At 40.8% G+C, this 25961-nt stretch overlaps 1 protein-coding gene across 1 annotated transcript in view; it reads right to left on the reverse strand.

Annotated features, from left to right (window-relative positions):
• Nucleotides 1-25961, reverse strand: part of lingo2 (leucine rich repeat and Ig domain containing 2) — a 311558-nt gene that overhangs the window by 238847 nt on the left and 46750 nt on the right. The window contains exon 2 of the mRNA XM_033633693.2: nucleotides 13535-13607. The gene's annotated coding sequence lies outside the window, so the exon portion shown is untranslated. The remainder of the gene's footprint in view (nucleotides 1-13534; nucleotides 13608-25961) is intronic.

Consider the following 25961-nt stretch of genomic DNA (forward strand, 5'->3'; position numbering starts at 1 on the left):
GGTCATTACCTGCAGCTGGTAAAACGGATTGTAAGGTGCATAAAAGTAAATTAAACAACTAAATCAGTGTCTCTTTAAAAGGACAGTTCACCTCCGAATCAAAAATGTTTCCTCTTACTTGTAGTGCTAGATTGTTCTGGTGTCAGTTGCCAAGTGTTGGAGATATCAGCTGAGATTTTGGACTTCTCTTGAATATAATGGAACTAGACTCGTACATACAACACACATTTAAAAAACTGAACACCAATTTCTCTTTCCAGAAATCAAGATAATCAACAGACGTGAGCAGTTTCATGCAAATATTATTTCTTTGTACTGCACCTGTAGCAATATGGTGCAGCTTGTGCTTGTGCCTTGTGACAGCACAAGATATAAACATGAGAGGCTAAGCTAACCTGGAAATCCAGATGCCCCGCCCCTAGCAAATTCAAATTTGCTCTGCACGGGGATCTGGCCCCGATGAGCAGAGCCCGGTGAATTGCCATCAGACCAATCCGATCAGTCTATCTGACAGAGGCGGGCTGTGGGCGAGCGTAACATGATGAAGACAGTGCTGTGCCGTAGGAGTCGCAAAGTAAACAGCCAAGACGGCAGCTGCCGAAGGACCGCGTCCATTCAGTTTAGCTTTGGAAGAAACGCTAAGCCAACTACACTTATCTTTTTCCTTGAGAGAGGAACAGAAGACTGCCCTAGAAGCAGGAAACGTTGTTGCCGTTTTGCCCACAGGATACAGCAAAAGCATAATACATCAGTAAGCCCTGCTGGTCGGCAAACAAATGGGGCTTTGTGCAATGAATACGTCACCTTGTTTTTTGCTCTGATTGGTCATCGTGCTATCCAATTGCGTGCGGCGGCATTTAATATGCCTCAGTTAGTGCCGCCCCTTGGGTAGGAAGGGTGTATCGTGAGGGCCAGACTCAAAATCTTTCTAGATTTGAGTCTGGATTTCCAGGCTAAGGCTTAGCTGTAACGTTAGCTAGCTTCAGTGAGCTAGCAGTAGATGCATGCTTCCTTCTGCATGGGGATATGGTTGCCGGGTGTGGTTCAAGAGAGATAAATTAGTTCCTACAAGAAACTGCTCACAAAAAGGACTGTGGATTAATTCAGCAACCAGATAATGATTGCTGGAAAGAGACATTGCAGATTAGTTTTTCAATTTATACATTTTTTGCCATCTAGTTCCATTATCTTTGACATGAGGCAGACATCTCTACACTCAGCAACTCACACCAAACAATCTAGATTAATAAATAACACTACAGGTAGGAGGAAAAATATCTACTTTTGGTTTGGGGGTGAACTGTCACTAAGATTATTTGCTTTCTGAATAACAATATAATCCAGCATCAATATCGCCCTCTCCTCTAAAAAATCTTTCACTCAACCACCTTTTGGAAGAACGACCATGGGTCAACTGTTGAGCTACACCAGTCGGCTGTGTCCCAACGCCCTGAAAGCAATCTATACAGGATCCACTCCCTCCAGGCAATTGGGAAGCTCACTTAAAGACATCAATATGCTGGCAAATGAGACACAGAACAATGGCCTCAGAAGCTAAGAAGTTAGACGGCTGACTGAGATGCCTTTACATCTTATTTAAGGCGTTGCTACTCATTGCAGTGGAGTTCAATGAGTGAACCGTTTTCTCTCTTGTTAAAACATCAAAGTGCTCAGGATGTCGAGCCAATGGGTAGCGATAGGGAATAAGCATGGCAGGTGAACTACTCACTTTAAATGAAGTGTGTTTAGTTTAGTTGCAATTACTGTTACCAACAATCAGAAATCATCAAAGCTTCCATCTAAATTAATCCAGTTTCACATTAGCATCAACTACAGTGTTAAAAAAGGAGCTACTATACTATACTTACTATAAAGACTGGATATAACCTTTGAGTTCTTTGCTGATTGAGTCAATTGTTTGTGAAAGACTGTATTTAATTTCCCCAGTGTTCACAGAATAAAACTCCACAGCCTGTCAGCATCATTGATGGATCTTCAACAATGTACTTCAATTAACTCAAACTTCCAAAATAATATTAAACACTTTCCCCTCCCCTTTCCACAGTTGAAGATATTCAGGAGTACACGAGGAGAAGGATTAATCCTTATGTTGAATATTCAGATAATTTCCCTGCCTCTCTGCTGGAACATTGCACTGTCAATCAAATGTCAGCCATTCGGTCGTGGCTGTCAAACCTCCCTTATTGCCTTAGCAACAAAAACGACAAATGTACCGGGAATACAAATCAACTGGCATTAGAAAGACAGAGGGGGGACTTGGAGATAGCTGTACGAGTCAGTGATAAAAGTATTGCAGATTACTCATGACAAATGGCCTACAATCTATCAATTTCCAATTCTAGCCAAAATTGATGCAGTATGAAAACACGAGGATGCAAAAGTTGAGCTAGTCCGCCGCCGCAATCTGATGAATAGATGTTATATTTTCTCAGATGAGTGATACAGGGATAACAGACATACAGTTGAAATGTGTCTCAGTGGGTGATTTCAAAAGTTTTAACAAAGAATGCATCATCTCTGTGTCAGCTGCAACTCACTGCAATGATTGATTATGTTGTCACAACGTCCCAGTGTTGTCACAATGTGGCGCTACTCCGTTATCACTTAAGCTCAAATTTATGCGTTACTTGCTATCTACGCTTTGACGTCTAACCCAACAGGCAGGACAGTTCTGCTGCACTCTGTCAGCGGCACAGAGAGACAGTGCAGCACGAGCAGCTCTAACATCTGAGAGAAAACAACAGCAAGCGTGAGCTGTAAATTTCGCTGTGTCAGATCGATGAGATCGATAATCACTTCTCTTGCACATCCACTCCTGAGTTACTGCTGAGAACAACTGTCAATGGCTCCAACTTGCTCTCAACATGCTACACTTTCATGTGTTAAATCCATTTTGGCAAACACTTATCAGGTGGCTGATGACGCACAAAACAACTGATAAACAGATCAACCCAAAATCAAATCAAGATGGCAAATATTCATCTTCACTGCTATAAGTAAAGGCATTTCATATACTTTTTAAAGGTGAGAATATTATCAAGGATATTTCTGAGCTTACCATCCTTTGAAAACTTCATTTCCTCTGGCCCCTCTCACTATCTCTCACACTCTGTCTCCATCTCACCACAATCTTCTTTATCTGCTTCTTAAAGCTCAGTGGTTCATGTTAAGTCTAACCCTATCCAGGTTTCCTGTTGATCTGCATCCCATCTACTAGAGTTGGGCGATCTTGTCCATATCCTATTGTCCTATCGCCATCTAGTGAAATCTCTGATGAACGATGTCATCGCTATATATAGCCTCTCTTTGGCGTTTGAGCAGCTTTGTATAACTCTTGAACATGTAATGGCTCCTTAATTAGCAAGTTGGCTTTACATAGACGGCATATCTTTTCAATTTCTCCTGACATTGTGTTGTTTGGTTTGTTCACCGCTCAGCCCGAACATACTTGGGCGGAACATACACGGAACGGATTCCGCGGAGGTCCGCGCGGACTCAAAGCAGACGTCCGCAAGCCCTGCGCGCGCAAAGCTCAGATTTTACAACCACGCGGACTGCGCTCCGCGCACCAGTGACTGCTCAGCATGTATTTTTCACATTGCGGGAATTTTCACGGACATTTTTACAGGAAACCACAACGTGGAAGTGCGCTCGACTATGAAAGCCCGAATGACTGCGGACATTCCTCGCGGAGTCTGCTCCGCTTATAGTACGCCCGAGTATGCTTGTGTTGAGTGGGCGGGGGCGTTGATCCCCCCCCCCCCCCCCCCCCCGCTCTCTCACTAAGCAGCCTCCCTCTGTCTCCTCTCACTCAGCCTCGATCTCGTCAGCATGCTCCACACACGCGCTGTCTCCCCCCCACACCTCGCGATTGCATCGTCATTTAAAACTGACATCGTGAAACAACCCTTCTATCGCCGATGGGCGATCGGATCGCCCATCGGCGAAACCCTACCGTCTACTGCATCCTTTCAAGCTCTGCCACCCTCTCAGCCCATGGCATGATGCTGCTGACTGCCAGTTCTCTGGAAGAGCCTCTGATGTGGCAACTTATGCTCTCTGGCTGCTGCTGGGCCCCTGGTGAGACTGAGGCTGGAAAGTGATGACTATATGTTGAGTGAGAGAGAGACTTTAATGTGACATGTAAGTTTGCGTGAGCAGATATGCAGGAGGTAGCATCAAACAGATTTGTCGCCAGTGTTGAACTCCAAGGTTTTAGATGTATTAAAATATGTTAAAGTTAACGTCAAATGTTCTTTCTGTGAGAAAGTGCATATTGCAAAGTACCGAAACCTAATCCTGACTTTGATCTGTTGATGAAAACTGAACAATGAAAGTTCCTGTGAAGTCTTTTCTTGTATTGTCTTCACTGCAATGCAGACAAAGTAAATCCACTTTGATAAAAAAGTTGTTTTCTTAGACAGGATTACAACACCAGGCAGGCCTGTCTGTATCTTGCTGCTGCCTTTTTGCTTGTGCCCAGGGCTTCATTAAACCGATCTCAAAGAAAAATGTAAGATCTCGGTCTTCACTGAGTGCACAAAGGCAAGTGTGCCAATCCAGAGACAGAAAAACAACTTGCATCGTGCATCATGGAGCAACGAGGACATCTAAGAGAAATGCTGTAGGAAATGTAAAACAAGTACTTCTTAGACGGGGACAGGCCAAGCAAGGCGAAGGGTCTTCGATCATTTTGCGATGTGAATCACACACCATCCATTTAGAAACTAATGTCAGTATTGATTATCTTGGCTCCTCTTGAAAAAAGTACTTAAACTGGACCTAATCAGCCATACCAAGATGATTTTTTATCCGATTTTCATGAGAAAAGGTAGACAACTTGTGTAATGCATCTAAAATGTACCACTTCAGCGAGTCATTATTTACTGTGAGAGGATAACTGTGAATAGTAAGGTCATGGCCCCTTCTCTTTGCTTTCACATTAAATATTGTGATTGGTACAAAATCACGACACAGACTAACTCAATTGTATCAGGGAACTGAATTCTGCACCCCTTTAACACACTTAAATAACTGCAGTAAAGCTGTCGGCAGGCAAGGACAGATTCCCATCTGTTATCTTGTCTATACCCTAACTAGCAGTAGTGGTGCTGAAGCACAGCAATCCCTTTCAAAGTAAAACGCCATATAAGTTAGTACAAAACGCTCTGTGATGCAGCAATGTTCAGTCAGACTTTACACCAGAAAACCAAGACAGCTTGTAGCAGATGCAGGTAGCTACAGAAAATAAAGGTATGTAAAGCAATAAATGAGTAATATTTGTACATATTCTCGATATGGCAGTGGGCTCCACAATGATAAAAACACAATACAAACTAAAGTCAACTAATCATTAAATTTCTGAGTTACAAATATGAACCACAAATTGTAATGATTAACAGTATTCCACCACTAGATCCTCAGGAGTTAAAGTCTACAGAAGAAGCTCTGAGGGGCAAGGATGAAATTATTTAATGATGACTAGTAAAGTGTGATGATGATGAGAAACCAATCACCAGCAACCTTTAAAACTCTACTTCTTTTGCCCTTTTCCACTGAGGGTGAGAACAAGATGAATATATGAGTAAAACTGTGTTTTAATGGTAAATAATAACACTGCAGTCATCTCACTGTGCCCTCTGATGAACTGTCCTGCCAGCATGGACCATGCAGTTATTAAAATAAAAAGCCACTGACTCCACCAAACATTTTACGTGATGTCAGGAGCTACTATGAATTACTATTATAACTTGAGATGATGCACTATTATGTACTTTACATGTAGTCAGAAAATTAGAATTACTACCTTGCGGCTGTATGCCTCCACCAACCAGTCAAGTTGCAGTTTATAGCCATGTCTTTTCAAAATCTTAGCAGCAACATCCATATTTAAAGCATTGTTTATTATCATGGTTACTAAGAAGTTATAAATTCTAAAACATGGATGCGTCACACACATCTTCAACCTTGCAGCAAAGGAGAGCTATGCAATCAGCACGGTTCTGAGGTGGGCACCTAAGATTAGTGTCCCCAGTTCAGTTTTCTGACCAAATGTCTCCCCTTATGGCGTTGAATAATGGCCAGAAAAGTGTTTTTGTAGAAAATTATGATGTCACAATGAAGGTGACCTTTGACCTTTTTGGTTTTAAAATGTCATCGCATTTTATCCTATTTGACATTATTGTGAAATTTTGTCACAATTGGTGTATGAATACTTGAGTTATGGCCAAAAATGTGAGGTCACAGTGACCTTTGACCACCAAATTCTAATCAGCTCATCCTTGAGTTCAGGTGGACGTTTATACCAGATGCAATGATATCCCCTCCAGGCATTCATGAGGTATTGCATTTACGAGAATGTGACAGATGTGAGGTCACTGTGATGGGGACCTTTGACCACCAAAATCAGTTCGTTCTTGAGTCCAAGTGGACAAAATCTGGGGGAATTCTCTCAATGTGTTCTTGAAAAGTCGTGTTCACAGCAGGCATAATAATCCTCTTTAGCAACAACTGGATTTAGGTTTCAATCCACCATTACACACTAAGTTAGGGAGGGAGCTAAAGCACCAAAACAACGACCCTGGCAGAAGCCACTGTAAAAGCATAAGTACAGAAACTGCTGGGTCATGGTCCCCAAAAGAGTGACTACTCAAAAATACATGTTTATGTTATCAGATGTGTAGGATGATGTGAAGGTGATATGAAGCCACCAGTTAGATTTGTGATATATTTTTTATTACAATTATTGTAGGGGGCCTTTAGATGTTGCTGGTAATGTGGTGTGCAGAATACAGTATGTCATGCTGTATGTTCTGCAGAATTTCATTGTATTGTTTCAACCAAGTGCTTAACAGCAACTAAAAATTTGTAAAACTTGTTTGACCTCAGTGTATTCTATTTGTTTCCCCAACACTACAATGCAGGTGTTCAGCATAGCAAATCCATAAAACAGGATTAACAATTAAGAAAAGCACCTCTTAACTCCAGGGCTTTTGGCTCGCAGCTTTGAAGTCAGGTTCATATAAATTCAAGGTTTATCCAAGTAATTGCCATAAAAACTACAAAGCCCTAACAAATGCACTTCGCCACATTTCACACCACACTTCTGTTTGATAAAGACATGCTTCATCAATTGTGTCCAGAAGATGAGCAATGAACAATAAATCTGGAAAGAAACACTAACACTGTTTACAAGAAATAAGTCAGCGGCAGAGTCAACGAGAGGAAAGGTGGCTGCCGCTCTTGTGACCACGCACAGCTATTTAGAGCTGCATTCAAAGTTTATGATGCTCCAACTTCAGCCACAGAAACATCACACCGATTTTACTGTATCTGAATTACATGAATTATACACCTCTTCATCACATCAATGAAGAGAAACATTAATGGAGAAACATCAGCTTAAACATCCAAGTATCCGGGTTGCCACAATAAACAATGTTTATATACAAGTTAGCAAAACTTGCTTTATTAATTGTGTCATACTGCTAACCATTTCCTCTATTTTAAGCTACAGCCCACTCTATTTAGCTGCGTGATGAGATCACAGTAGGTGGGTGGCAGCTGCCTGTGGTGCATAGGCTGGCAGGATCCAAGGTAGCCGGCGGCGGCATAGCGCCCTGCTGCTGCCGACTCATAATACAGAGTACCAATGTTGCTGGGCGGCAGCCACAGCAGCAACCTCTCCCTGTCTGAAAGGACCATCATCCTACAAAGCTCTGATTGGACGGCTGTTACTTCAACTGGCAGAAATGGCTGTAAGTGGGCACAACACCAGGACCAATGTGAATCACTGGACAAATTAGAGATGTAGGCAGTGATTCAAAGATCATTTTCTCTGGGCCTGCATAGGTATGATATTGAATTTCTTTATTCCATGAATCAACCTCCCTGGTTTTGGCTACTTGTGTTTCAGTTAGTAAGCAGTATCAATCCAGAGACAGCTAAAATAAGACTAATTACAGTTTTAAAACACTGATTCTTCTTCTGGGGGTTAAAATGTTTGGTAGCTGAAGATCTAGGTTTACTTTCACAGGTCAACTAGCTTTACTGGCTCTTAAAGTGAGATGGTTATTAGGTCCAGTGCGTATGATTTACGATGATATATTGGTGGAAATTAAATACAACACAATAAGTATGTTTTCTTTAGTGTAGAATCACCTGAAAATAAGAAACAATGTGTTTTTGTTACATAAAAATGAGCCATTTATATCTACGTAGGGAGCGGATCCTCATCTATGGAGATTGCCATATTGCACTGCCATGTTTCTACAGTAGCCGAGAACGGCCAAACCAAACACTGGCTCTGTAATGGGCCATTCACGTTTTTGCATCTGTCACCATAGTTACACTGAACAAAAATATAAACGCAACACTTTTGTTTTTGCTCCCATTTTTCATGAGCTGAACTCAAAGACCTAAAACATTTTCTATACACACAAAAGACCATTTCCCTCAAATATTGTTCACAAATCTGTCTAAATCTGTGTTAGTCAGCACTTCTCCTTTGCCGAGATAATCCATCCCACCTCACAGGTGTGCCATATCAAGATGCTGATTAGACAGCATGATTATTGCACAGGTGTGCCTTAGGCTGGCCACAATAAAAGGCCACTCTGAAATGTGCAGTTTTGCTTTATTAGGGGGGTCTTGGGGGGTCAGAAAACCAGTCAGTATCTGGTGTGACCACCATTTGCCTCATGCAGTGCAACACATCTCCTTCGCATAGAGTTGATCAGGTTGTTGATTGTGGCCTGTGGTATGTTGGCCCCTTCCTCTTCAATGGCTGTGCGAAGTTGCTGGATATTGGCAGGAACTGGAACACGCTGTCGTATACGTTGATCCAGAGCATCCCAAACATGCTCAATGGGTGACATGTCCGGTGAGTATGCTGGCCATGCAAGAACTGGGATGTTTTCAGCTTCCAGGAATTGTGTACAGATCCTTGCAACATGGGGCCGTGCATTATCATGCTGCAACATGAGGTGATGGTCGTGGATGAATGCCACAACAATGGGCCTCAGGATCTCATCACGGTATCTCTGTGCATTCAAAATGCCATCAATAAAATGCACCTGTGTTCGTTGTACATTACATACACCTGCCCAAACCATAACCCCACCGCCACCATGGGCCACTCGATCCATAACGTTGACATCAGCAAACTGGGATTCATCCGTGAAGAGAGCACCTCTCCAACGTGCCAGACGCCATCGAATGTGAGCATTTGCCCACTCAAGTTGGTTACGATGACGAACTGCAGTCAGGTCAAGACCCCGATGAGGACGACGAGCATGCAGATGAAATTCCCTGAGACGTTTTCTGACAGTTTGTGCAGAAATTCTTTGGTTATGCAAAGCGATTGTTGCAGCAGCTGTCCGGGTGGCTGGTCTCAGACAATCTTGGAGGTGAACGGTGGTTACACGTGGTCTGCGGTTGTGAGGCCAGTTGGATGTACTGCCAAATTGTCTGAAACACCTTTGGAGACGGCTTATGGTAGAGAAATGAACATTCAATTCACGGGCAACAGCTCTGGTGGACATTCCTGCAGTCAGCATGCCAATTGCACACTCCCTCAAAACTTGCGACATCTGTGGCATTGTGCTGTGTGATAAAACTGAACATTTTAGAATGGCCTTTTATTGTGACCAGCCTAAGGCACACCTGTGCAATAATTATGCTGTCTAATCAGCATCTTGATATGCCACACCTGTGAGGTGGGATGGATTATCTCGGCAAAGGAGAAGTGCTCACTAACACAGATTTAGATAGATTTGTGAACAATATTTGAGGAAATGGTCTTTTGTGTGTATAGAAAATGTTTTAGATCTTTGAGTTCAGCTCATGAAAAATGGGAGCAAAAACAAAAGTGTCGTGTTTATATTTTTGTTCAGTGTAGAAACCCCTCCATGATGAGCTGTGTTGGAAAAACACAGATTTTTTTTCATGTGAAACTGCTTTATTCAGTGTTTTTACTGGTTTAAATGACCAAGTCCCTTTGTTTTGTAGAGGAAAAGACCTCTGTGGATAATTCGGTTTCAAGTTTCAGCTGGTTGTAATGTGCAATCCTCACAGCTCAACATCACTAAATCTCCCTAAATCTTACGAACTATTCAGTTAAAGTGTGTAACGACAGATAAAAGGTACTGATGCTAATGCATGCATCTGGTGATAAACTAGTCTCCACTTGTTTTGACATGTGTTGGTTATATAGTAATGTACTGTCAATTAAAAACAGAGTTGTAGGCTACAGAAAATTCAGGAGGTATTAGTATCTTGGCAAACGGAGTCACCTAAGCCTCAAGAAATCTTTTAATAGAATCCTAAAATGCCGGAGGGTTTCACTTAGATCATCAAATAAACAGTTATTTGCCCCAGTTTCATCTGTTTATGCACAAACTCCCATTTATTTTATTTTTTATCCATATCCACTTTGGCATCAAAAACAAACTTTGCTGGCAATGAACTTTATTTGCCTTGAAGTGACTATCTGAGCAAAAATCACATACACTGTAATTATACTTCAGTCAGTATCTGTGAAAATGAACCTGAGGTCAATACAAAAATAAAATCCAAGGAGCCCAGTTATTTATTTGTTATGTTATCAAGTAACACTTTATTGAGCAATTGACAGATTAATGTTTGAGCCTGTACGGCAAACTTTGTTTTTACTTTGCACTGATTGGGTCTCTAACTTAATAAATGCAACATCACATCCCCAGTAAATCCTCCAGGATGCTGTCACAGGAGGCGCAATTACTTACTAAATGCATCTCTTTTCATTTATAAAGACATGACACATAAAGTCTCTCTTGATGATGAAAAGGGGTGTTTTTAGCATTTGCCACATTGTTGACCTTTCACATTTAGGATTCTTTGATGTATCATGGTGTGCATTTCATCGATCATCTTCCACTGAACAAGATCAAACCCACTTTTACTCCCTCCTTTTGCCTCTCACCAATCTAACCTGACCATGTCCAAGATAGTAGCAACACCCATAACATTTCAAATGTGATTTTCTTTTAAAGGTGGAAGATGAATTACTGTTTGCACCTCCATTCTGTGTTTCACACTCAGCATTTCATACGTCTTCAAAGACTCACAAGCTGTCTGAAAAGCTACAGTTGGTATAGATCATTTTTACTGTCATCACAATACCAGTAACTGCAGGCTAGTAACAGCAACGTCTGCCTCCATTTCGTCACCCTCCCCAGAGCTATCAGGTTTTTACTGAATCCCCATAAACCTCAGGCAACTTATCCACCCTGTCTTTGATTAGTTGTATTGGCAATTAAAATAAAGCAACCTGCTCATGTTATTAATAAAAAAAAATAGTATCAATGTAGTTACCACTTAAACTGTTTAAAAAGGAAAAGAAATGATAATTAACAAGAGATTCTGCAATAATTGGCTACATCAGGCTTCATTGCTTTCCGTTCCACTGTGCCATGTCCTCCCCTCTAACCTTGCCAGTACAATTTGGGACTGCTGAATGGGCACAGTATTTGGCATGGAGCTGTGAGCTGCTCTTATCATGTTAAGCACAATGACAGGGATTGGTACAAGAGGAACAGCTTTAATGATTCTGGATTTGTGCCCCTGGGCTGCAATCACCCTGACCAACCCTTGTATGCCCATGTTTAGCCCCAGGGCTGCAAGTGTTTTTAGCATCCATTTTAAGCCTGCTCTTACAACAATAAATACAGAATTCATCAGGACTTGCAGTGTGCAGCAATGTAATGCAACATCTACAAAATGCGTCACAGAGGCAATCCCAACTTAGAAGTCTAGGGGTCCACAATATTGGTTAAAAAAAAAAAAAACACATTATGATACATATACTTCTGCAATAAATATTGTAATGATGCTCGCTCATTTTAAGGTTGTGGCTGCTTTAGTTGTTTATGAGACAGACTTCTCTTGTAGATAAACATTACTTATGTTACCTTTCAAGCCTTGCAGCTCCAAACCATAGCTGGCAAACTTTTGGTTTCTTTAAGCTAACTCAATGATCTTTAGTCTGGCTCGTAGCTGGTAACTAGCTTTTACAGTCTGGTCAATCTGTGGTGAAAAACGGTTGGGAGACGTTGTGATAACATTGCATTAAACAGATGCTTTTTTTTCGTCTGTGCAGCCAACATGAAACACAGACCTATTTACAGTCGTTACAGTCACACGTCACTGTGACTGCTGCACTTGCCGGCCCATGCACTGTACTTTTCTACACCACATCTCCCACTCCTCATAACAGTTCTGCCTGACTAAGTCATATACATAACTAACCTGTCTTGAAGGTCCAGTATGTAGGATTTAGTGGCATCGAACAGTGAGGTTGCAGAAATTTAAACTTCTCCCTTTTGCCAAGCGTGTCAGAGAACTATGGGGGCCGACAACATAAACCTGAAGACATTAATGACCCTATCTAGAGCCAGTGTTTGGTCTGTCTGTTCTGGGCTACTGTAGAAACATGGCAGACTCCATGTGAGAAGACCCGCTCCATATGTAGATATGAAAGCTCATTCTAAGGTAGCAGAAATGCAACAATTCTTATTTTCATGTTACTGTGAACTAATGAAAACATAGTTGAAATGAATATTATATATCATCTGCCAATAGGTGCCCCTAAATCCTACACACCGCACCTTCAAAGGGGAAGGCTTGGCCAGTAACATTAATTATTGAAAATGACAAACATACTAGTTTTCCTTCTGTATGAAGTGGCCACAATTTTGTAGCATGTGACTATTGTGCATCACACTGCAGTTTCAATTCTGAATTAATATTTTGTGCAACCCTAATACTGCAAATATGTACATATATTAGGAGGATCATAATTACCATTTTTCCAATGCTGCAGAGTGGCAGTATATAGTGTATGACTGTCCTAGATTAAAAACCTTTCTGTTAGGAGTACAGCAGCAAATCAGAGCCACAACAGTAATATTTATTAGATCCTTTTATGATACAGAGTTGACAAAGAGATGTCAAAAGCAATGTTATTTCTGAATCGGCTGTAACTGTCAGTAGATCCAAAAAAAGCTGTATGTGAAAAGAACAGCGTGTTCTGCTGGCCTATTTTGAAAAGCCACCCACGGATTCCCCCGCTATCAATACACCCGCGGGTGAGTTTGTATATAACTACCATTTTCAAGAGGGAACCTGACATAGCACAAGGATGCCAGAAGCTCTTTCAATCATGTCACAGCTCCAACAGTGTCCACATTGCCTTTCTTCCTTACAAAATATGTATAAATAAACCAGAGGACACTAAAAAGAGTCAGGTCATCATCTTGGTTTACACATCCATTCCCCTGCATTTCCTTTTCCAGAACCTTTTCTTTTAAGCAGGTCGTGTCTGGGACTGACTGACCTGCATCTGTTCATACCACTAAGAATATTATAGCCAACACGTGGCTACCAAAATCTATGATAAGTCATGCATGAAGCCCTGCTGTTTTTCCCCGAGGTACACATTTATTCATGCTAATGAAGACATAAAAGATTAGCTTACCATACTGGAACAGAGGCAAAGAACATGTCTGCCTTCTGCCAGGAGAGCGGATAGGTGCCTACACAGATTCAGTCTGAAACACAAAAAGAGAAGACTTCTGTAAGGACACGCAACATGAATGACTTATGTTATTCCACATGACAGACACATCTGAAATCTGGATTGTCAGCATGCAGAAAGCTTGTGTCATCCACTCATTGTGTTCTACGTCACACTGGATAAGAGCATCAGCTGAATGCCTGAAACATAGATGCAAATCCATGGATTTATATAACTCCAATTTGTGCTTCCTTGTTTGTTATTATATACCCATACTCTGTGTTTTTAAGGTCTGTTGTTGCTTATGTTTCATTGTTTGTTCCTTTTTTACTGTTTTTATGGTCTTATTTTTAAAAATGTTATTCCTGTGAAGCACTTCAGTGACCTTGCTCTTTGAAAGGTGTTCTATTAAATAAACTTTATTTATTTACTCTTCACTTAAGAGACAGATAACATTATTAACACAGTACAATAAAACATAGGCTAGCTAAATTTGATTTTGAGTTTATTGCTTTAATAAGAGAAAGCATCCTGAAGGACTCCATGATTCAATAGTTAACGGGCTGGTGTACAGATCCCAGAAAGATACTGTAGCTTCAATTAGCAAAAATCAGAGATATATTTATCAATCAATCATTTATTTGTTACATGGAATCATACATGTAGTCCTGTCAGCTCCTTGAACTTGTACATTGTAATTTAGTCCTTCTATGCCTCTTGTTACATTAAAGGCTGTTGTTTTAGAACTGTCCATGTTTCCAGACAGGCCGCAGTGCGTGTGTTTACTGCACCCCCGGTGGGTCTGGTAATCCGTGGTTTCTGGTTATGGAATGATTTCACTGCAGTTTTGGGTACAGCTGCTTCTGTTTATTACAAATTAAATCCACCACAGACTCAGTGACGGCAACGGTGGTGCCCTGGATAGTGTTCAAGACTCTGATTGGCTCCAACCCTGGCATCACTGGGCAGATGGGTCGTAGTTTGCTTCCATATCTTGACCTCAACAAGTTGGCCACATGGTTGCTCATCCCAAATGCAGGCAATGCTGTCTGCAACTGCCTCTGAACAGCATGTAAATGTGATCAAGAGTGCTCATTTGCCTGGTGGCGCAGGGTGAGCAAGAACACAACAGCACCTCAAATTCCCATTGTCACACAAGGATAACTTTGTCAGATCCGCGTATAGAAAACCTGTCACTTGTTGAATGGCGTTTCGGTGAATCAAAGGATATTATAGTTATTGATATCCCACTGGAAACTGATGTGGCATGGAGATCTAACAGTTTCTTTTCCAATGTCTGTATAATGGTTAAAAAGATGGTAGTTTGGCTGTGCTCATCTTCTCCATCTTTTCCTTGATCTTTACATCTGAAAATCTGAACCTGGTTAGCTACCAGAAGTCGCCATGAGGAGAGTTTATAGACTGGTGAGCTGATTTCCTCATCACTGTACCCAGTTTTATCGTGATTTTTTAGAACAGGAAACCAGTAAATGAAAGTGGCTTAAAGTAGAGTGACATGATGAGACAACTAAGACTTGTATGTATGGAAATATTTTGCTGTAACGTTAATACAGGGTGTAATACCTTTAAAATCTCTGTATTTGTCAGGTATTTGATTCACTGGATTTGCCAAAAAGAGATCTCGTCATATAATGATGTAATTCCCAGTGCCCAGTCTGTCTGAAATTACATCATCAATCCACTTTATGAAAGAAGCAAGTCTAGTGGATATTTTGTACAGATTCAGTGTAAACATGTACTCAGCCTGTCAGGCGTTTTACAAACAACACAGAAAGTGCTTGTTGTCATTTCAATTGAATTGCTTTGCCAGTTGTTTTCCCCATAGGAGGACTAGCAGCAGCACTGGGTGGCTTCTACTACTGTCAACCTGAAGCACTTTAAACACTGGAAATATGTCTCTGTGCGGCAGCATTCAAAACCTCCCTCCGTCATTTTCAGTGTTAACACAATTTATGCTCACTGTGGAATGTTTACCTTTTGTTGGGGAAAATGTTTTATAAATCTAACAATAATACAGCTTTTGGTTTGTGCGCTCATTTCCAAATACTTAACATTCAAATTCTTAACTTTTATATGTTTCACTATGTCTATCATATTTGGTGAGACTGTGTTTTAAGTGAAGGGGAAAATACCAACTACAGAAAAACCTCAATCTGCCATTCACTGCATCTCTGCCTTTCTGACAGCAATGTTCTGAAATAATGAGATCTCTGGCATGGTTTACCCAGAAAGGTATGAGCCAGCAGAAATGAGGATGACAGGAAAAGTCAAACAGCCATGAGAGTTTTTAACATGAAGCCGTCTTAATGATTGCATTCAGGCTTACTGTTGGCTGAAGTCTTCACACTCTAACCACTATCCTGTCTGTTTTAATCACAGCCTTGTGACGAATTATTCAGGTGGAAGAAAAACACGCTGGTGTCTTTTTTTTTGTCTGGATCTGCTGGATCATTTTGGCTTCTCAAAGGGAGAACGATAGCACTGTCCTGGGAGGGGATTTGGGTGGAGTAAAGGGTGAAAGGATAGGGAGAACGAGAACGAGAAGAGGGGGATAAGACACCACTGGGACTGAATCTTGAGTATGCCAAGGTCAGCAGAACACTGACTATGAAATGAAATGCTGCCAAACACACACAAACACACCAGAGAAACACAAACAGGCAAACACAGACACACTTGCACCGAGCAACCTACTGCCTATATTAGCTGCTCCCTAAAGACAACCTGCTGAGAAGTGCTAAATTACCACTGGGCTCACAATTGGCCATATGTGCCTGTATACCTACACACACAAACACACACACACACACACACAGTTTCTCTAGCCATTATTTCATTGTCAATACATTGGTCAATTTGAGATCTTCACCTTTGCCCTTACTGCATTGCGACAGGGTCTATTCTTTGTGAGTATCAGGATATGTTGGCTTTCATATAAGTGCAGGCTGTCAATTGACATGACAACTGGCACCCATGGGGGCTACTAGTTAATACTTCTCTGCCTTTGTCTGGGTTACCTCAGGTGACTTCCCTGTTAGGGTCATGTATGAACTGATCTTGCTTAGAGAATTACTTCAGTGTTATGTCCTAAGGACAGAGGCATGTCGTATGCTGTAAAGCCCTGTGAGGCAAATTGTGATTTGTGATATTGGGCTTTATAAATGAGATTGATTGATTGATTGATTGATTTTACCCAGAACATCAGGAAGTATCAGTGCTACTGACTTTAAAAGTCTTTCTTTCCCATTGGCTGCTAAGAACAAATGATTTTAACAAAAGCTTGGCTTTACACATTGTCTCACAATAACACATAAAAGAGCCTAAAATGCAGGTCTTGCATAAAAAATTTAACCTCCTGTGCACATTTGCCAAATGCCTGTCTGTACACACAAGCTGAATTTATGCTGAACCTAACGTACTGCTACACTGGCATATTTCCATTTCTTTTGGCAACCAAATGCTAGGGCTGTCAAAATTGCTCAAAAATGACTTTCGAATATTCCTTCTAAAAATAAGTCATAGGTTCAAACCATTCGAATATTTTTTTCCCGCATTATGTCCACAAGAGGGCAAACTAATACAAGGAAACATACTTGTATATGAAACATAACTACCTGTAGGTATTTTTATTTCAACATAAACGTCTTTGAAAACATTTACATACCTACACGTTAAAACACATAAAACAATTATCTATAACATTACGTTATAAATGACCGCGGACCTCTCGTTCGCCCCCCCTCTCTGACCCGTGACCACACCGCCCGCGGAAGCGCTGCGAATAGCCTCGAAGCACCGGACCGTGAACGGCTCGCGCCCTGCAGCGATCGTTTCAGCATCTTGTCTATTTTCTGCACGAGCCAGGTGACGGAAACAACAGCTGGGAGCAGAACCGCTTGTCGACCAGCGTGGAGAAATGCGTGTCTGATGCCAACGCCCACTTGCAAAGAGGACAGCTGCGGTGGTGTTTTTTTCTCTCCCCACAATCGAATATCAATTTTCACATTCAAAGGTCCATTTTTTTTTTCAAATTCGAATTTAAATTTGAATTTAGAATATTCGTTGACAGCCCTACCAAATACGCTGCCATAATTCTGCTAAATCGCACCTTCCGCTGCACGTCAGAGGGCATTACATCCCTCCCACTTGCAACTGCTATCTATTTTTAGAAATGTCTTTTTTTTTATAGTGTTACTGATAACATGGTAAATGATGCTGTATGTTTTGCTCCCCCCTCCAGGATGTCCAACAGGGCCTCAAATACTATAAACTGATGGACAGCACACAAGACACAAGACTATGTATATGTGATTTGTTCTATTAATAAAAAAATACATTTTGAGTTTGATACAATGTTAGAAACATATGATTCTTAGCTTTCCAAAGATATCAGTACTGTTTTTGTACAACAAATGTTAAGCAAGATACGTCACGTTACATAATGACTGTCACCAAGCAGTGATATTTGAGAATAAGGCCTTCAAAGTTTGTAGTACGGTGGCTGCAAAAATACATGACAGAGCCCATTCCAAACTGGGAGCACATGCTGTACTCTGGGAGCTGTCCTAGGGTAAAAAAAAACAAACAAACAAAAAAAAAAAACAGAAAAGCTTGAGGACACTTTTATTTTGTAGTCTGAAAGATACACTGTGCAGGAAGATGAGAAAGTATTGTTTATGTTGGAAGAACTGCAGTCAAAGTTAGCAGACAGTGAGCAATGGACTTCACGACAGTATTCACAACTTGAATACATTTTTATGAAAAGACGTTTTGATTTCTTTGATCGATGGACGCTTACAGACTAAAGGAATATAAATTAACGAGAAATAGAATCCTGTAAAATCTGAATGAAGTATCATTTGGTGCTCTAATTCCTGTAAACTGAAAAACACAATGAGATTGTGGAGAATTCAACTGAGTTTACGATGTGTCCATAGACAAAAATTCAAACATTTAATATTGTATTTTTATGTCTAATGCTAACTTTCTGTCCCAGACCCCACCTTGTTACTTCATAATATCAGAAAAACAGAGGGGGGTAGAGAGAGTGGTGCTGAGTAAAACCAGAGTGTGATTGCCAAGAGTTTGCTGCTAGCTTGCCATCATGCCTTTACAAGCTTCAAAATTGTGTTTATCATCTAAATTTGGTGACAAGGTTTTTAAATTGTGAGAGCCAAGACTCTTAATTTACAATCAAATAAGTTCTGAAATGACCAAAAATCGAGATGACACAAATCCATGTTTATCTTGAAATAAGCCACTGTAACATCCGACTGATTTTGATGGAGCCTGCCACAAATGTTGGTCCAAACTATTTCAGCATCATTCTACATTAAAGGGTTGATGTTAAATTTATTCTTTCTCTATGAATAAATCACAACCTCACTTTTGACTACACCCTGTAAACTGTTGGGGTTTGAGGCTAACTTATCACACATTATGCTATCATCTTCTTTCCCTTGAGCGAGACTACCAAGGGTGTGATGGCATACGCACTTCCGACCCGCATGTTACTATTTCATTGATGCCATTTCAGATCCTCTCTTTTGTTGTGTAGTAAACACAAGGCAAATTCCCATATTGTACACTGCAGTCATACCCCGGAAGGAATGTCTTAAACTGTACTCTAAAGGTTATTTAGTGTTTCAATATAATCCATATAGTCCATTAAAGACTCATCCTTTAGTCCTCTTATAAAATTTCAATGAGAGACAAAAACAATGTTCTTGTTTGGTTGCATGTTGAACTAGTTATCAGTCTTAAAACATTCATGCTTATTCATAATAAAGGACTCGGTGCAGACAGGGAGAATAGGGGAAACATTTCAACATCACATGGGTATTTACCCACTATAAACAGAGTGCCTTTTGTAATCCTTTCAAAGGCCTCCCTTAACTACCAAAGTGCTTTTTGTGATTGTGCATGTTTTTGTGCTGATATGGATAGGGAGTTCTGCAAAACATTTGGATTTTCACAGCATTTCAATCAATCTTTGCCTTCCACCTCCTCATCAAAACATATTAAGAAACTACTATGAAAAAAATATAGATTTATAAATATATATCTACTGTCTCCTGATTGCATTCATCATCATAATTTCTCAGGAGTTCCCTGAAGGCAACAGGCGCTAAATAATTGATGGGCCTGAAAGCTGTTTGGCTCAGTGAGGGAGCGCCTGCAACTCTCTTAGGAAAAGAAAAGCACCAGCAGCTTTGAAACCGGCGGAAGCAGGCATGCCTCGGTTAGAATTAGTATTGTGTTCCGTCATGCCAAACATTTGGTGCTGAGACAATGCAATACAGTTTCATTACAATGCCGGAGCCTTGCAGGCAGAGACATCAAAGGCCCGGTTTGTCTCGGCCTCAGTTTACCAAGACAATGAAGAGATGGAGATATAGTTAAGACTAATTTCAAAGAGAAGTACTGACAGTTTCATTATGAACATGTAAGGAGCTGAAATAATGAAATACTACAGTGTGCACCTCGAGGTAGAAAACTGTGTGGATGTCCAACCTAAAAATGGAACCCATGCTTTGTGTCTCTCTTCTTAAATGATTCAATTATTTTGCAAGCATGAACAGCTTTCTCACAGAGCTACAAAGAAGAAAACCCAAACATGCTGGAACAAATTTATCAGTAGTGTATAATGACTGATTTGTGACCATTTATTTTTTACATTCAGATTTATGTACTTCCACTTGTATCCAATTACAAGACATCTCTTTTCAGACAGGAACTTCTCTTATAAACAACTGAGTACAAGTTGGTGTTCCATGAATTATCAATCAAGTAGCTGCGAGCTGTGTGTCTTAATGACGTGGCTCGCATGTTGCAAACTTTGGCAACAACTTCTTCATGTTCAGAAATCTAGACTCTGCTACCCCAAGATCAGACAAATGCCTTAATTTTTTAGAACTGACGTTCACATTAAAACAGTATGCAATCACAGTTGGCCTCATAATTTCATCTTGCACCAAAAAAAAGTTATATTTAATTTGTTTAAATGGATGATAACCCTGATTGAGATAATAGTTGTTCAATAAAATATCTGGAACAGTCCTGTAAACAGTGTCACATTCCCCACTGGGACATTTGCAGCATACTTTTAGGAGGCTTTAAATCTCAAGAATCAGTATGTAGGCCACAGTACAAAGGCTTTAGAACACAAAGAGAGCACAGAATTCAGTCAAGGTTTTTAAATGCCACAGATACACAGTGTTGGGGTGAATTGCACACTTCTGAAGGAAAATGGTGATTCCCAGGTACAGTGGTAGCTCTTACAGCACATAGCATGTGTCATATCTACTGTGCTGTTGCATTACACTGAGTGGTGCATGGTCACTCTAGACTGTGATCAGCTGCTTAGTTCAATACTCAGTCCAAACCGGGATGACCAACGTAAATGTCCTAACTACAGGCTGTATTCAGCGTCCCAAAATCTGATGCAAAAGTGATTGAAATTTTCAACATTGTTCACTCACAGGGAAAGTGTGTCAGCACTGTCAGAGGAAAGGAGACCTGCATTCACACCTTTGGTCTTTTATCTGTCTTTTGTCTTGGAAATGTTAATTGCTGTCTTTAGGGAAGGGCTGGGGGATGGTTTAAGGAATGACCTCACTTTATCCAATACCTTCGATATTTTCACAATGGAGATCCAGCTTTTTTCTAATATGTGATCAAGAGGTCCCATGAAACACACGACGTATGGTCACGAGCACCTTTTACATTGCCTGTTCAAGGCGAGAGGTTCCTCACCATTCTTTATACAAAGGTATGATTACGGTAGTACAGGGCCAAATTAGCATCTGTGTAAAAGGGACAGGTGACAAGACAGGACCATGGATGAAACAGGTGTCATATTTTGACAATGTGTTACGTGTGCGACCCACCACCAAGAGATTTAAAAAGCAGCTGATAGCTGTTAGCAGCTCACTCAATGAAGAACAGCGACAGAAAAAGTCAGCAAATTGGGAAAACAATGAGGTCAGGGAGCTCCTTACCCCCCAAGCAGAGGACGAGATCAACCCCAATATAACTAGGATGGTAATTGACTGTTATGTTATGCCACTGGTATTGTTTAGAAAGCACTGCCTAAAACGTATGTTATGTGTCACACTCGAGGCCAACACTGTTGTGTTACAAGTCACTGCTGTCCTGCCTCCTCTGCTACAGGAATACCAGCATGCTGTCTAAAATCACACACTGGGACAGCATGATGCAGCCATTGTTTAGTTCTGTGTGAAAACGCAAAGGCAGTGTAAAGAGGAAACTTTGAAGAGATCCTACAGCTCTGTCTCTGTGTAAAATGGGCTACTGATAAATTCTCTGAGAACTGTCTGCCACTACACAGTACAGCTGTTGTCATTTGCCTTTGTTGTTTATTTTATCTGATGACTTCATGATCACAAAATTAAAATGTGATTATGACTCAGTCAGCAGTATATAAACAACCCAAAAACACATAAAAGCAGCCTGCTGACTCTTTTGTTTTTTGTAGGTCTAACCAGTTTTTTTGTGGAAATGCAGTAGTGCCCAACCCATCAAAGTACAACAACGAATCCCATTGTTCCATAATGGTCCCTCACTCAGAGGTAGCCTCCTGAAAGCCCACCCCCTCACTTAGATCATCAACTGTGGACTGATGTTGAAAACTGAAAGAAGCATAACACATTTTAAGCATTTTATTTATAACAAGGTAAGTAAGATGACTGAGTAGGTAATCCCATTTTGTGTAAAATACTCCAACTCACTTCATTATAGAGCCGACAGCTTCCTGCTGCAATGCTGCAAGTGTTATAATCCTGACATCGTCCAAAAGGAAAAAAAAACAAATCAGCATAAATAACATAAATAAAGGTAATGACAACAGCTGTGTGACAGGATAAATTAGATAAAGTTAGAGACACAGAAGATCGTTTTCTGAACTTTACACAGAAGCAACCTCCGTGTCAACGTGTTTCCCTGCTAAGGCCTGAGACCTCTAGTGCAGCACACTTTATGCACAGCGTGGGCACCTTCTTTAGTTGTTTCAAACTTTTAACAGACACCATGATTTCGAGGTAACTGAACTTACGTGCTTCTCAAAAACACCATTTTCTATTTCTTAATGACGAAAGGACTGTTGGACAACATAAGGACTAATATTTTGAATCTAGATTTGTTTATTGATTGGACTGTAAGTGCTTTCAAAATATGCACAGCAGGGGCAGAACTGCAGAGTTTAATTGTATTAATTACCATATACTTATAGTTTTAATGGCCCCCGCCACAGATTCCAAATAATAAATACAAAGTTGATTTACATTAGATCACGTTATAGCCTGATAAGTATATTCTAATTTATAATTTCAGAGTTGCATATCCTGGCATGATACTATGAGGGAACTGTTTCCAGGCAGGTATGGCAAAGAGCCCACTCTTTAATCAATGACAGAAAATAGGTAAAGAGAGGAAGACAGTGTGGAGCACACGCTGTCATGGCGTGCCCTGCTTTTGCATGCAGTAGAACAGGGTTTTAAGCACACAGTGTTGTGTGTGGGTAACACATGACCAGTTTATTTATATAGCACATTTCAGCAAAAGGCAATTCAAAGTACTGTAAAAAGCTGTAAATGTCTTGGTAATAGTTTGATAACTTTGGAATAACAGACCATTAAGTGTGTGTGCTCAGATCACTCATGGACTTAAGATAATACGCTGCATTATTAAACTGATCATTCCAACACTTTAAACTGTAAACAGCCTCAATATGCATGTTTCAATTAAAGTCACTCATTTGCACAAAAAGGGATGCTGAATTTGAATCATACCAGAGGCTTACTCAATATGACATTCTAGATTTTAATGTAGTTTCTACACTAAACAAAAATATAAACGTAACACTTTTGTTTTTGCTCCCATTTTTCATGAGCTGAACTCAAAGATCTAAAACATTTTCTATACACACAAAAGACCACTTCCCTCAAATATTGTTCACAAATCTGTCTAAATCTGTGTTAGTGAGCACTTCTCCTTTGCTGAGATAATCCATCCCACCTCACAGGTGTGGCATATCAAGATGCTGATTAGACAACATGATTATTGCACAGGTGTGCCTTAGGCTGGCCACAATAAAAGGCCATTCTAAAATGTTCAGTTTTATCACACAGCACAATGCCACAGATGTCACAAGTTTTGAGGGAGCGTGCAATTGGCATGCTGACTGCAGGAATGTCCACCAGAGCTGTTGCCCGTGAATTGAATGTTCTCTACCATATGCCATCTCCAAAGGCGTTTCAGACAATTTGGCAGTACATCCAACCGGCCTCACAACCGCAGACCACGTGTAACCACACCAGCCCAGGACCTCCACATCCAGCATGTTCACCTCCAAGATCGTCTGAGACCAGCCACCCGGACAGCTGCTGCAACAATCGGTTTGCATAACCAAAGAATTTCTGCACAAACTGTCAGAAACCGTCTCAGGGAAGCTCATCTGCATGCTTGTCGTCCTCATCGGGGTCTCGACCTGACTGCAGTTCGTCGTCGTAACCGACTTGAGTGGGCAAATGCTCACATTCGATGGCATCTGGCACGTTGGAGAGGTGCTCTCTTCACGGATGAATTCCGGTTTTCACTGTTCAGGGCAGATGGCAGACAGCGTGTGTGGTGTCGTGTGGGCAAGCGGTTTGCTGATGTCAACGTTGTGGATCGAGTGGCCTATGGTGGCGGTGGGGTTATGGTATGGGCAGGCGAATGTTATGGACAACGAACACAGGTGCATTTTATTGATGGCATTTTGAATGCACAGAGATACCGTGATGAGATCCTGAGGCCCATTGTTGTGCCATTCATCCACGACCATCACCTCATGTTGCAGCATGATAATGCACGGCTCCATGTTGCAAGGATCTGTACACAATTCCTGGAAGCTGAAAACATCCTAGTTCTTGCGTGGCCAGCATACTCACCGGACATGTCACCCATTGAGCATGTTTGGGATGCTCTGGATCGACGTATACGACAGCATGTTCCAGTTCCTGCCAATATCCAGCAACTTCGCACAGCCATTGAAGAGGAGGGGGCCAACATACCACAGGCCACAATCAACAACCTGATCAACTCTATGCGAAGGAGATGTGTTGCACTGCGTGAGGCAAATGGTGGTCACACCAGATACTGACTGGTTTTCTGACCCCCCAAGACCCCCCTAATAAAGCAAAACTGCACATTTCAGAGTGGCCTTTTATTGTGGCCAGCCTAAGGCACACCTGTGCAATAATTATGCTGTCTAATCAGCATCTTGATATGGCACACCTGTGAGGTGGGATGGATTATCTCGGCAAAGGAGAAGTGCTCACTATCACAGATTTATGAACAATATTTGAGGAAAATGGTCTTTTGTGTGTATCGAAAATGTTTTAGATCTTTGAGTTCAGCTCATGAAAAATGGGAGCAAAAACAAAAGTGTCGCGTTTATATTTTTTTCAGTGTATTAAGATGCACAATGAAGGTGGAAGCTGCTGTAGGGAGTTAAAAATGATGCACTCTGTGAAGAGATTACGTTTAACCATTAATAATTATCTGTAAGGACCCACATCTATTCTCTTTCTCTGAAACATAAATCCATAAATCCAGGATGAGAAAGATTTGAAAGACCCCCTCTCTGTAGTCACCTATACTGTTTTTCCTCAGCTGAATACGCAATGTAGTTGTTCTTATATATTAAATATTTTTCTGTTTCTGTTTCAGAAAACCAAATGAGAGAGAAATAATCTCTGATTTAATTGTGCCTCAAATGTCATCAAAGCTGCTGAGCTACAGCGGAAATCAAATCGTTATTTTATAATTACAACGTCATCTGACATAATCAATAGGTTAATGACAACAGTTGTGTGAAATGAGTGATCGCAAAGTAGGTTAGAGAGGACGAAAAGGGGACTTCTTCACTTCACTTGTCTGCCACGAAGCCCTGTTGGGCAGACACAGCCAAACAGCATGTTAAACCTCTGTTAAAACAAGCTGCAACTGATCCACAGTTTAAAAGTAGGACTACCAGTGTAGAACTCAGCACACAGAGTACGTCAAAAGTGATTTGGGGGCATTGCACTCAGATCTGAATCAATATTTTATCTGAGGAAATCAGGAGCACAGATAAAACAACTCATTACTGTGGACTAAAAAAGGGTGTTGTTTATGTTACGTCTTATGAGATTACATTATTCTAACAAATCTCAATATGGAACAGCTAGCATCGTACTATATGTTTGTATGTGTAATCAATAAAAAAAAGAAGAAGAATCAATTTCCTATGATACAAAAGGCTGTAAAAAAGTTAAGGGTACCCACACACAGAGAGAGGGAACTGGTTGGGATCTCAATATAGAAT

The sequence above is a fragment of the Epinephelus lanceolatus genome, chromosome 7, assembly GCF_041903045.1.
Source record: "Epinephelus lanceolatus isolate andai-2023 chromosome 7, ASM4190304v1, whole genome shotgun sequence".
NCBI classification, from domain to species: domain Eukaryota; kingdom Metazoa; phylum Chordata; class Actinopteri; order Perciformes; family Serranidae; genus Epinephelus; species Epinephelus lanceolatus.